The 10,567-nt window shown below is 40.9% G+C and overlaps 1 long non-coding RNA gene across 1 annotated transcript; it reads right to left on the bottom strand.

Moving 5' to 3' along the window:
• Window positions 1-1,121: 1,121 nt before the first annotated feature.
• LOC118356814 lies at window positions 1,122-10,038 on the bottom strand. Its single transcript, XR_004819958.1, has 3 exons — window positions 10,009-10,038; window positions 6,077-6,432; window positions 1,122-1,259 (listed from the first exon to the last, which is right to left on the bottom strand). It is a non-coding gene; the product is annotated as an uncharacterized LOC118356814 (long non-coding RNA).
• Between the last annotated feature and the right edge of the window lie 529 nt (window positions 10,039-10,567).

Raw genomic sequence — 10,567 nt, 5'->3', positions numbered from 1 at the left:
TTACATCATTTTCCCCAAGTTTTAGCTTTAAATTGTAGCCAGAAATTCACAGATGTTAATTTTATAAAGATCTTTTTTCATGGATTTGATACACATATATATTGTGAAAGGAGTCCCCCAGTTGAGTCAATTAACCTATCCATCACCCCACATACAGTGGTGCCCCCTTATCCTGGTTTTTGCTTTCTGAGGTTTCAGTTAAAACCCCCGCCCTGCCCCAGGATCCGGAAGCAGATGATCCTCCTTTTGACTTTTGATGTATGGTCAGAAAAAAATAGTGGCCTAAGGCTACCTCATGAGGCCTACATCATTCACCACTTCGTCTCATTACCTAGGCATTTTATCATCGCTCATCAAATACAAGAAAAAGGGTAAGATTTTGAGAGACCACATTCAAATAACTTTTATTACAGTATATTATTATAATTCTATGTTATCAGTCACCGTTAATCTCTTACTGTGCCTAATTTATAAATTATTAGCGTAGGTATGTGTACATAGGAAAAAAGAATATATGTTGGATTTGATACTCTCCATGGTTTCAGGCATCTACTGGAGGTCTTGGAATGTATTCCCTGAGGATAAGGAGGAGATCGCTGTATTTCTTCTGGTTTTTTTTGGGTGAAAACACTTAAGTTCTCAGCAGATTTCAGTATACAATACAGTGTTATCAACTATGGTCACCATTTTATACTTTAGATCTTCAGACCTTATTCATCTTGTAACTGAGAGTTACTACTCTTTTATCAAGCTCACCCTATATTTCCCCCACTGCCCAGACCCCTGGAAACCAGTTTTCTTTTCTTTTTTTTTTTTTTAATATTTTATTTATTTATTTGACAGAGAAACAGAGAGAGAAAAAGCACAAGCAGGGGAATGGGAGAGGGAGAAGCAGGCTCCCCACTGAGCAGGATGCCCAATGAGGGGCTCGATCCTCATGACCTGAGCCAAAGGCAGACGCTCAACTGACTGAGCCACCCAGGCGCCCCCTGGCAACCACTCTTCTAACTCTTTAAAAACAAGATCTTTACCAGACTAAAATAACACTTTGTAATCAAATAGAGAATGACCATGAAAATCTTGGGAGTTTTTTTTTTAATTTTTATTTTTGCTATATTTGATGGCAATAATGTTCGATGTTTTTGTTTTCTTTACTCTGTTTGGCAGTAGCTGAAGATGTTACCCATTTTTTTTCCTTTGCAAGAAAAGTGTTCCAAATTTGTTGACCTCTTCCTTTTCCTTGGCTGTCTGTGGCTTGCCTAGTAGATATTTAAAGTACAAAAACATAAACTTAATAATCTTCTTGTACAATAAACGTGCTAATTTAAAAATGAATAAAAAATAACTCCTTTTGAAAAAGCATAGGCCATAGAATATTTTGAAAATTAATGTTTAAAAAGTTCCCATTTTCATAGGGTTTTGTTGCAAAAAAAAACCCCATAAATATTTCATGCATAACAGTTCTCATTGGAAACTAATATGTTTTAAAATATTTTCAAATGATGCATTTTAGAGTTTGAAGTAATTTGTTTAGGTATACCCAAACAAGATTCAATGAGTAACTATAATGAGATGAAAATTTACCAGCTCATTTTTAAAAGCTTTTATTTTAATTTCAGTTTACCAGCTCATTTTTAACAAAACTTCTGCCTAAATGGTAGATGGCATAGAACAATGAGCAACTGAAACCCAAAGAAGCAAATTGAATTGAATTAAGGTGTCTCAGACCAGAACTGGAATTTAGGCCTGTCTTTTCCTGTGTGGATCTTCCCATCTTATATCCTTTTAATGTATTTTTATTACCCTAGGTGAAGAAGATTTACATCTGCTGGAGAATTGGACCATTAGCAGTGGGACTCACTCTATTTGGTTATAACACAGCTGGGGGTAGAAACTTGAACTTCCAGAGACCTGCATCTCCATGGGAAAAGCCGTAGGTGAGGAGATACAGCACGAGGTCTCACCCTGAATCTTGCTTTTTCCGTAAAGAGCTGTATTGTTTTGTTCCGCAACTCCTTGAGGGTTAGATTCAAGTTTTCTAATTATTTTGTATCGCCTTCATGGCAAGTAGCACGTATGAAGTCAGGACGGTGTAATGGTTAAGACAACAGTGAGTGTTGAAAGTCACAGGATCTGTGGCGGGGCATCTACTAGATGTATGACCTTGACAGACTGACTTTCCTCTCCCGGCCGCACTCTTCTCATGTGCGAAACACAAGGAATAGGCAGGTTACTAATTGCCTGTATCTCATGAGCTTCCTGGGACCAAGAACCAAGTCAACTCCTGTAAAGCTCTTAGAAATGAGGCTGGCAAACAAACAATACTAGTTAACTCTTGGCTGAATGGTGATGGCTGAGTTTTGGAAGAAAGAATAGAAGCTATTTTCTAAAACCTTTACTTCGGCTTTTGAGATGAAAGCGGATTGACACAATCTTAGAAAATTGACAAAGAGCATAGGGTGCGTCCGTGTTCCTAATTTTGGACTTTGTGAGGATTTTTACTGCACAGAATTCCTTTTCTGTACTTATAACACTAGGTGGCAGTGTTGCCACAAGATGGGAAAATCCAGAGTGGGTTTTGTTTTTTGGTTTCTTTTCTTTTCTTTCCCCTTCCAGATAACTTTCTAGTCAGCTTTTGAATCTCTGATCAGTCCAATATTAGTAGTCTGAGCACAGCCCAGAGCTGAATCCTACAGGAGACTGGCTAAAAGATTAACAGGAAATTTAAATGATCATTGTCTCCTACGGGCTTGTTGAGTCCTGGAGAAGGTAAGGCCTTATTTCAAAATCAGGCTTTGGCCCTTTTTTTCTGCTTGGGAATGGATTAGGGAAGGCTTCCGCGCGCTAAGCAGTGGCCTGGAGAGACCGTGCCTCTCCCTGGAAACACCCCAGCTTTGAGAGGCTGTCATGTTTCAGGAATTTCCATGCTTCCTCCGCTAATGAGCCAACTACCCTTTGCAGTGGGGATTTGGCTGCACTGTTTCTTGCTGACTCTCTTTATGGGGCAGGCAGATATTTGCCAGGACACTCGGGTCTTGATTTTTAAAATTGCCAGTTTTTTAAAATACGATTTCGATTCATTTTAGATTGTTTTATCTGGGGGTCCTCGAAGAAAGGTAAGAGTAGATTGCTAGAATTATCACCTGTTAAAGTGAAAAATGCAACTGACCCAAGTGGGCAAAGGCATAGGGCCCACAGGAGTATGGGGGGGGTGCTCCTGTTCCTTCTTTGAACTGCATGTTCACGGTGTTAATTGAACCCAAAGAGTTTTCATTAGATCAACTCCTCAATGGATTTGGGCATCTTTCTTTCTCTCTCCCCACACATACCCACATTTTTATTCATTCAAACCACAAATATATTTTGAGTGCCCACTCTGAGCCAGTCGCTGATCTCAACAATGCAGATAAAGCAGTGAACAAAACAGGCCATGTCACCCCTCTTACATAAGAGCTTATATTATGGTGGGAGACACACAAATATGGCAGGTGGTAAGTGCGGGAGCAAAGTGGTATAAAGGGGGTAGTAATGGGAAATGAAGGTGATTCTATTTTAGATAGAGTGACCAAGGAAGGATTCTTGAGAATGGTGATGTCTGAGCAGACACCTGAAATTGCTGAAGTCTGAATGTTGCTGTCACCTTTCCCCATTTATATGTTAAATTCTAATGCCTACTGTGATGGTACTTGGAGGTGGGATTTTGGGGAGGTGATTAGGTCATGGGAGTGGATTAATGTCCTTATAATAGAGACGTTAGATCCCTTGTCTTTTCCACCATGGGAGGACACAGCAAAAAGACAGCCATCTAATAACTAGGAAGGGGGACCTTACCAGACGCTGAATCAGTGCCTTTCTCTTGGACTTCCCAGCCTCCAGAACTATGAGCAACAGATTTCTGTATATAAGCTACCAACCTATGGTATTCCCTTATGGCAGCCTGAGAGGACTAAGACATGAATGAAGTGAGATTGTGAATGTGCAACTTTCTGGGGTAAGAATATTCCAGGGGGAGGTACATACACATGGTCTGAGGAAATTGGGGCATGAGGCATGGAGGCAGGAGGGGTAGATACAAATTGATGGGGCTGGAAGCTTATGAAAATTAGTCACCCTCCTTAAAAGAGAATACAAAAATAAATACAAGGGTGAATATGTAAAACTCTGTTACGTACAAAATACTTTTGAAAATGTTGATATCTGGTACTGAAATATAATTTTTTTCTTCCCATTTGTTCTCAAATAAACTTTTACAGATGACAAAATTGAGTCTCTGAAGAATAGTTTAAGGCCACAGAGCAAGTGAAAGACAACCAGGATTCCAACCAGTTTACCTGGCCACAAACCCAGGGTCCCATCCCCAGCCCACCACGACCCTGGGTGAGAGGGCTTTTATCCCCTCCATCTCACCTTGGCCAGTTTCCTGGTAGAAAATATTCTTTGTGACTCTTAAATCAGGATTTTCTTACATGGTTTGACTTGGCTCTTTCTGCCTGTGGGAGCCCAGCCCTATCTAGTCAGAAGCATCTAGAGACTTCCTTTTGTTTTGCCACAACCATTTCTTCCTGGTGCCATGGAAGGTTAGCCAGATGGTGGAGGGCCTAGCAATTTAAACTCCCTTCCTTCCCAAAGGAAAATGGTTTTATTGCTTAAGAGAGGTGAAGTAAAGGCATATCTGTACTTGGTATCCATTAAACGTCCTGCTTAAACTTCCCTCAGCCCTCTCCAGCTGGCTAGAAGAAAACATGAAGAGGAGTGATGAAGCTTGGACTCTAATTCTGCCTTTTAAAACACCATGACCTTGGGGAAGTCATTTTACCTCGGCAGGCCTCTGGTTTCTCATCAACAAAATGCGTTATTTCGCCTCATGCCTGAAGTGGGCTTGTGTTACCACTAGGGGGCAGGCAAACACAACCCCTGAGGGGTTTTGTAGCTGCCACACGAGTAAACCGTGCAAAGTTTTAATACAAATAATACAATTATAAATAAATTAAACATGTTTTAATAAAATATGGGCTTTCTGAGAGGGTCTTTGAGGACTCTCAATTCTGAGCTACACTCAATGTTGTTTGGGTTGAGTTGCCTACATTGTAGGTCACAACAGTGTTTAGCATTTATTGAGGGCTTACTGTATGCAAGACATAGGTCGTACATGTTGCCTTTAATCTGCACAACAACCTGTCCTTTTCCCAGAAGGACCCTGAGGCTCGACGAGGGTAGGGAACTTGCCCAAGGCCACTCAGTCCCATTGCCCCAAGCCAGACCCTGCTTTTAGTCCCATAGTTCTCTCTTACAGGCCCCCCGAGTGTGTGCACACGGCCCACTCCAGCACTGCCGTCACCCAGCAGCACGATGACGCCGTGGAAACACTGCTCTCTTTGTAGGAGTGACTCCGATTTCAGAAAACAGCAGAAATTGCTAGTATGTAAAAGATGAAGTCATGACAGTATTTCCCGAACATTACTGGATTCACCTGCCGTGTACACCTCCGCTCATCCCACACAGCTCCAGGGCCCACACCCTGCATTGCCACGCACCCTGCTACTGCTCGGAGGCCCTCCTTCTCCGGCTCCTCTGCTGTTAATATGTCCACACGGTGCACACAGGAGAGGGGGTTGTAAGCCGCAAGGGCCCCCGGGATTCATCACAGATGCTTCTTTCTGGCCCTGAGCAATCATGCCGCCAGCCTCCCCTCCCCACCTCACCTTAGCTAGGGTTTTGCATGGACCTGCTAATTCTCATGATTTCCAGCCATATAAATCAATGTACGCTTCCTAACACTACCCAGCACTGAAAACATCCTTCTCCCTTCCTCCTCACCTGTTACTTCTCATTTTTCACCTCAGGTTCAAATGTCTCCTCTACAGTGCTTTCCTTAAATATCACTACTCAACCCAGAATGAGCCTTTGCTTAGATTTTATTTTCTATTTTATTAATTCTGATACTATGTGTGTCATTTCTCAGATCTCCTGTTTCATGTGTTTATAATATCTTCCTAACTGGACTGCAAGTTCCTTGAAATCACTGGTATTTCTCCAATGTTCAATTGAGTATTAATAATAGTAAATTCTCACTGACCTGGATTCCATGTCTGGTCCTTATTTATGAGGCAGGGATCAGGTCCGAAGCATCATTTCAGTAGCTCAGTGGACCATTGGTATGCTCCCTGGGTGGCATTCATGAGAACCTATAACGTTCCCAGTTCCGTGCTTTGTGTTTTAATGCGTGGTCTGCTATCATCCTCTCAGGAACCCCATAAGGTAGATGCCATTATCATTTCCACGTATGTAATGACATATGTAGTGGTCAGTAGTCTTGTCCAGAGGTGTAGCGCTGCCTGGAGCAGGATTTGAGTCAGGCAAGTCTGACTCCAGAGCTCTATCTACCTTATGTCCAGACGTTGGTACTGCTTGGTCTTGAGGTTTCGGAGCGGGCTGTGGGGGAGAGGACAAAAATAGGGAAAGTAGAGTGGGGAGCTGGTGGAAGTCTTCTTATTCCACACGTTGCATCTTCCTATAGCCCCGAACACCGTGAATCATTCTACTGTTGTCATGAAGTGTTTGAGACTAGAGCTCTTGCCGAAATTCTGTGAAGTAGCTAAGTAGCTGCAGAAGATGCAGAAATCTTGGGAGAATGCAGAAGATGCAGAAATCTTGGTAGAATGCATAGCTCTAAAAAGAGTATGTACCCCAGCTGATTCTGAACAAAATGTACTATTTTGGACGGTAATCTCTAAAACAAAAACAAACAACAAAAAAACAAATCCCTTTGAACTGAAACGACTCAGCTCAATGTCAAGTAAAAGTAAGTCCCCAGTTGAGGTTCACTAGGCTTTTGTGCTCTTCCCAAGCCTTCTCTTGATCCTGTTGCTGCTGCGTGGTCACTGTGGGGACAGCTCTTAGCACTGGGGGTGTGGTCAAGAGGGGAAAAGTGGACTGGTGGGCTCTCCCTGACCCTTCCATCGGCTTCTTTGAATCTGTTGTCGCTGCTACAGAATAGGAGGCCTGGCTCTCAAAATATTCCCAAGTCCCTTACTCATTGGTTAGTACTGGTGTTAATATTGAGAATATCGAACCACTGGACTGGCCTAGATAGCAATCATCAGATAATAACCATAAGCAACTTGTGCAGACAGTATCAATTAAATATTGGATATGGTTAGTCCAAGCATGTGCTTTACTGTTTCTCTGCTAGCAAACAAGGAAGAGGTGGTAAAATTAGCTCTTGGCTGGACTTCGGGTAGCATAAAAGATGGGGGCTGGTTGCTGCATTGGCAATTCTGGTGGGTGCTCAGGGAGATACTAGGGAGTGATGAAATTATATGTGGTATTCCTACAACAGAGGGGCAGGTAAGTGGTACCCAAACCTGGCTAATTATCGGAGTTATCCCCTGGGTTAAAAAAATACAGATGCTAGACCCTACCTATGGTCTGTTGAACTTCTTTTTTAGCCCTGGGGGATGAGAAGCTGTCTTCAAAAAACAAAAATTCCCCAGGTGATTTTGATAATCAGTTTAAAGAATAACATAGTTGAGGGAACATTCCATCATTGTTCTTTACTTTTTCTTGAGACTTCTTCATTTCCTGGTTGAGATCCAGGACGGTTTCCCTGATTACAAAGGTCAATTATCTGAGCAAAGGGAGAAGTGGATGGAACATTTAGAAAGATTTATGCCATCCTTGTGTATGTGTGTGTGTGTGTGTGTGTGTGTGTGTGTGTGTGTGTGTGTGCATTTGAAATGACTTCATAGTCAACAAGAATGTGATATTATAAGCCTTGGTTTCATTATGTGTAAAATGGTAATGGTTATAATAAAAATGCTGATACATGTAAATCATCCCAATAGCATCAGCTGTGCATCACTGCCAAGTTCATGGCTGCTGTAGGTAAACTTTTGCCTAATCCCACAATCAACCTCAGTTTTTTTTCTTCGAGGTTAAGAGAGTTATGATTTATTCTCTTCCAAACTTTTAGTCTCTCATAGACTTCCCGACAATAGAAAAAGACCAGTACAATTCCGTTAAAGACAACTGCCCTTTTCTTGGGCTTTCTATTGTAGGACAGCAGTTTTTGACTCAATAGATTGGCCATTGGGAAGTCTATACTGAAATCAGAATTATGCCCGTGAGTCGGCTTGGGGATTACCTCAATAAACTCTGGGAAATGGGACTCTTTCTGCAGAAGAATCAATAATACCTGGCTTGGAGCCAGTTCTGAAACAAAGGATTATGTCACTGGTTATAGTACTATTTCTAAACTGAGTGATGCAGAGTGTTCTTAGCTGTCAGAAACTGACAAAAATGAATATGGTGATTAGACACTCTTTGTATTTATCAGAGACTCTAAAGCAGAAAACCAGTGTTGGAGATTCTGTGATCACTATAAAAATAAACTCAAAAAATTAAAAAATCAGATCAAAGTTGCAATTCCCAATCAGATGTCTCTAAAATAAATAATGGGGAAAAGAGACTTTTAATTAAAAAATTTAAAATCCTAATAAACAAATGTCTACTATGAAAAGACCAACTAATAAATTATTTAACAGATATTTCTCAGGAAACAAAACTTTTTTTTTTTTAAGAGGGAGAGAGGAGTGGGAGAGGGGCAGAGAGAGAGGGAGGGAGAAAGCATCTTTTTTTTTTTTAAAGATTTTATTTGTTTGAGAGAGAGAGTGAATGAGAGAGAGAGAGAGAACATGAGAGGGGGAGAAGCAGAGGGAGAGGGAAAAGCAGACTCCCCGTTGAGCACAGAGTCCGATGTGAGGCTCGATGCTGGGACTCCAGGATCATGACCTGAGCTGAAGGCAGACAACCGACTGAACCACCCATGTGCCCCAAGAGCATCTTAACCAGGCTTCACCTCCAGCACAGAGCCTGACGCAGGATTCTGTTTCATGACCCTGAGACCATGAACTGAGCTGAAATCAAGAGTCTGATGCTCAACTGACTGAGCCACCCAGGTGCCCCAGGGAATAAAACTTTCTAAAGAGTGGGCATGGGAAGGATTAAAAGGAAATAATAAAATGTAGAAAGGGTGAAATTTTGCTTCAAGATATTCAGTGCTCAAAAAGAAACTGAGTTCCTTGTATCCAATTGTATTTTATAACATAGACTCGAGCATATTGTTTAGGATAGTGTATCCCAACTGTTTAGTTGCTGAAAATTTCATTTTTTCCCAACATACTCTGTATAATAGCATTTGTGTTTTTATAACAATTGGGGTAATGCATATTTACAAGGCCACAATTAATAGTATTTCAAATTGTTATATATAATGACGAATATATATGTTAAATCATTGGTATTTTATAAACCAGAACAGCACATATAAGCTATATATGATGGAAAATAGTAGCTGCTTTATGTGCAAGAAAATTTGTGCAATCTACAGACAATGTTTGAAGATGGATGCTTTGAAAATATGGATTCTTTTGCCCTCTTTATATTAGCTCTCCAAATTTCCAGCTGATTCATGGCCCACATATCTGGCATCACTATTTTATAGAGTGAAAAGAGGAATAGTGGATGATTGATGAACTTTTTCCTGAGACACACTGCCAGAAGTCTCTTGACTGAAATGTATTCTTTCCTATTTGTGTCTGTGTTGACCACCACTTATATCTGGTAAAGCCCATCTTGTTGATTGCAAACCTTAGCAATTGTAGTATGTGACTCACTAGTATAATATGGGACTAGAACAAGAGAACTGGGGGAGAGTGTCCAGTGTCTAGTATTGGATTGGGACCTGGGGTTAATCATTTTGTCTCCCTTTTTATGTGCAACATAAAGACTCTACCACTCCTGTTATTAACCCAGCTCACAGGGGACCAAGAGGAATAAAGTTAATAAGAAGGAACAACCTCAAAGCTTTGGCTGAAAGGTATTATTTAAACCACTGGAGAAAACTGTCCAATTATGGATAAGGATGTAGAACTGATGTAAACTTGCGGGTTTTTTCCATTTATGTAAATTAATGGTAAGAGGTCTAGAACATACAATTTTCTTACTTACATTTTATGCTTTTGCTACTAGATAGAAATAAAGGCACCCAGCTGCAAAAGAAAGTTGGAAATAGTAGGACTGAAAGAACTATTCTTATTGTTTTCCTCGTGCTGTAGTTAGCCTGGTCTGTAATTCAGGCTACACGTTCTGGCCAAGCCTTGGACATGGGCACCCACCCGCCTCCCATACCATGCATACCCAGTACTCAGTGCAGTGTAGAAGATTCTTTGGAAGTTGTTTAGATGGATACATAATAATTTTTCATACATTCAAAATACTGTTGATTCCTTGAACTCACAAGAGAAAAACTCTAATCATGGCAATATTAAGTACTACAATGAACCACAGAGTAGCAGATGGGCCCTGGGGTAAACTGTTTCTGTACTATTGATTTACTTATTTGGTTTCCTTGTAAAACATTCGTGACCTGAACCATTGCTGCAGCATACAAATACAAGTTTCCGATCCAAGCCAAACATTAAGATTCTTTCTTTAAAACAATCTGAGTGTTTTTTGGAAAGCACCAGGAAGGCTGGTTATTGTCTTGGGCCCTGGAATTCAGAGTTCT

This window comes from Zalophus californianus, chromosome 3, assembly GCF_009762305.2.
Source record: "Zalophus californianus isolate mZalCal1 chromosome 3, mZalCal1.pri.v2, whole genome shotgun sequence".
Lineage (NCBI taxonomy): Eukaryota > Metazoa > Chordata > Mammalia > Carnivora > Otariidae > Zalophus > Zalophus californianus.
The sequence above is the reverse complement of the archived record's forward strand: the minus strand, read 5'-3'. Positions and strand labels throughout refer to the sequence as shown.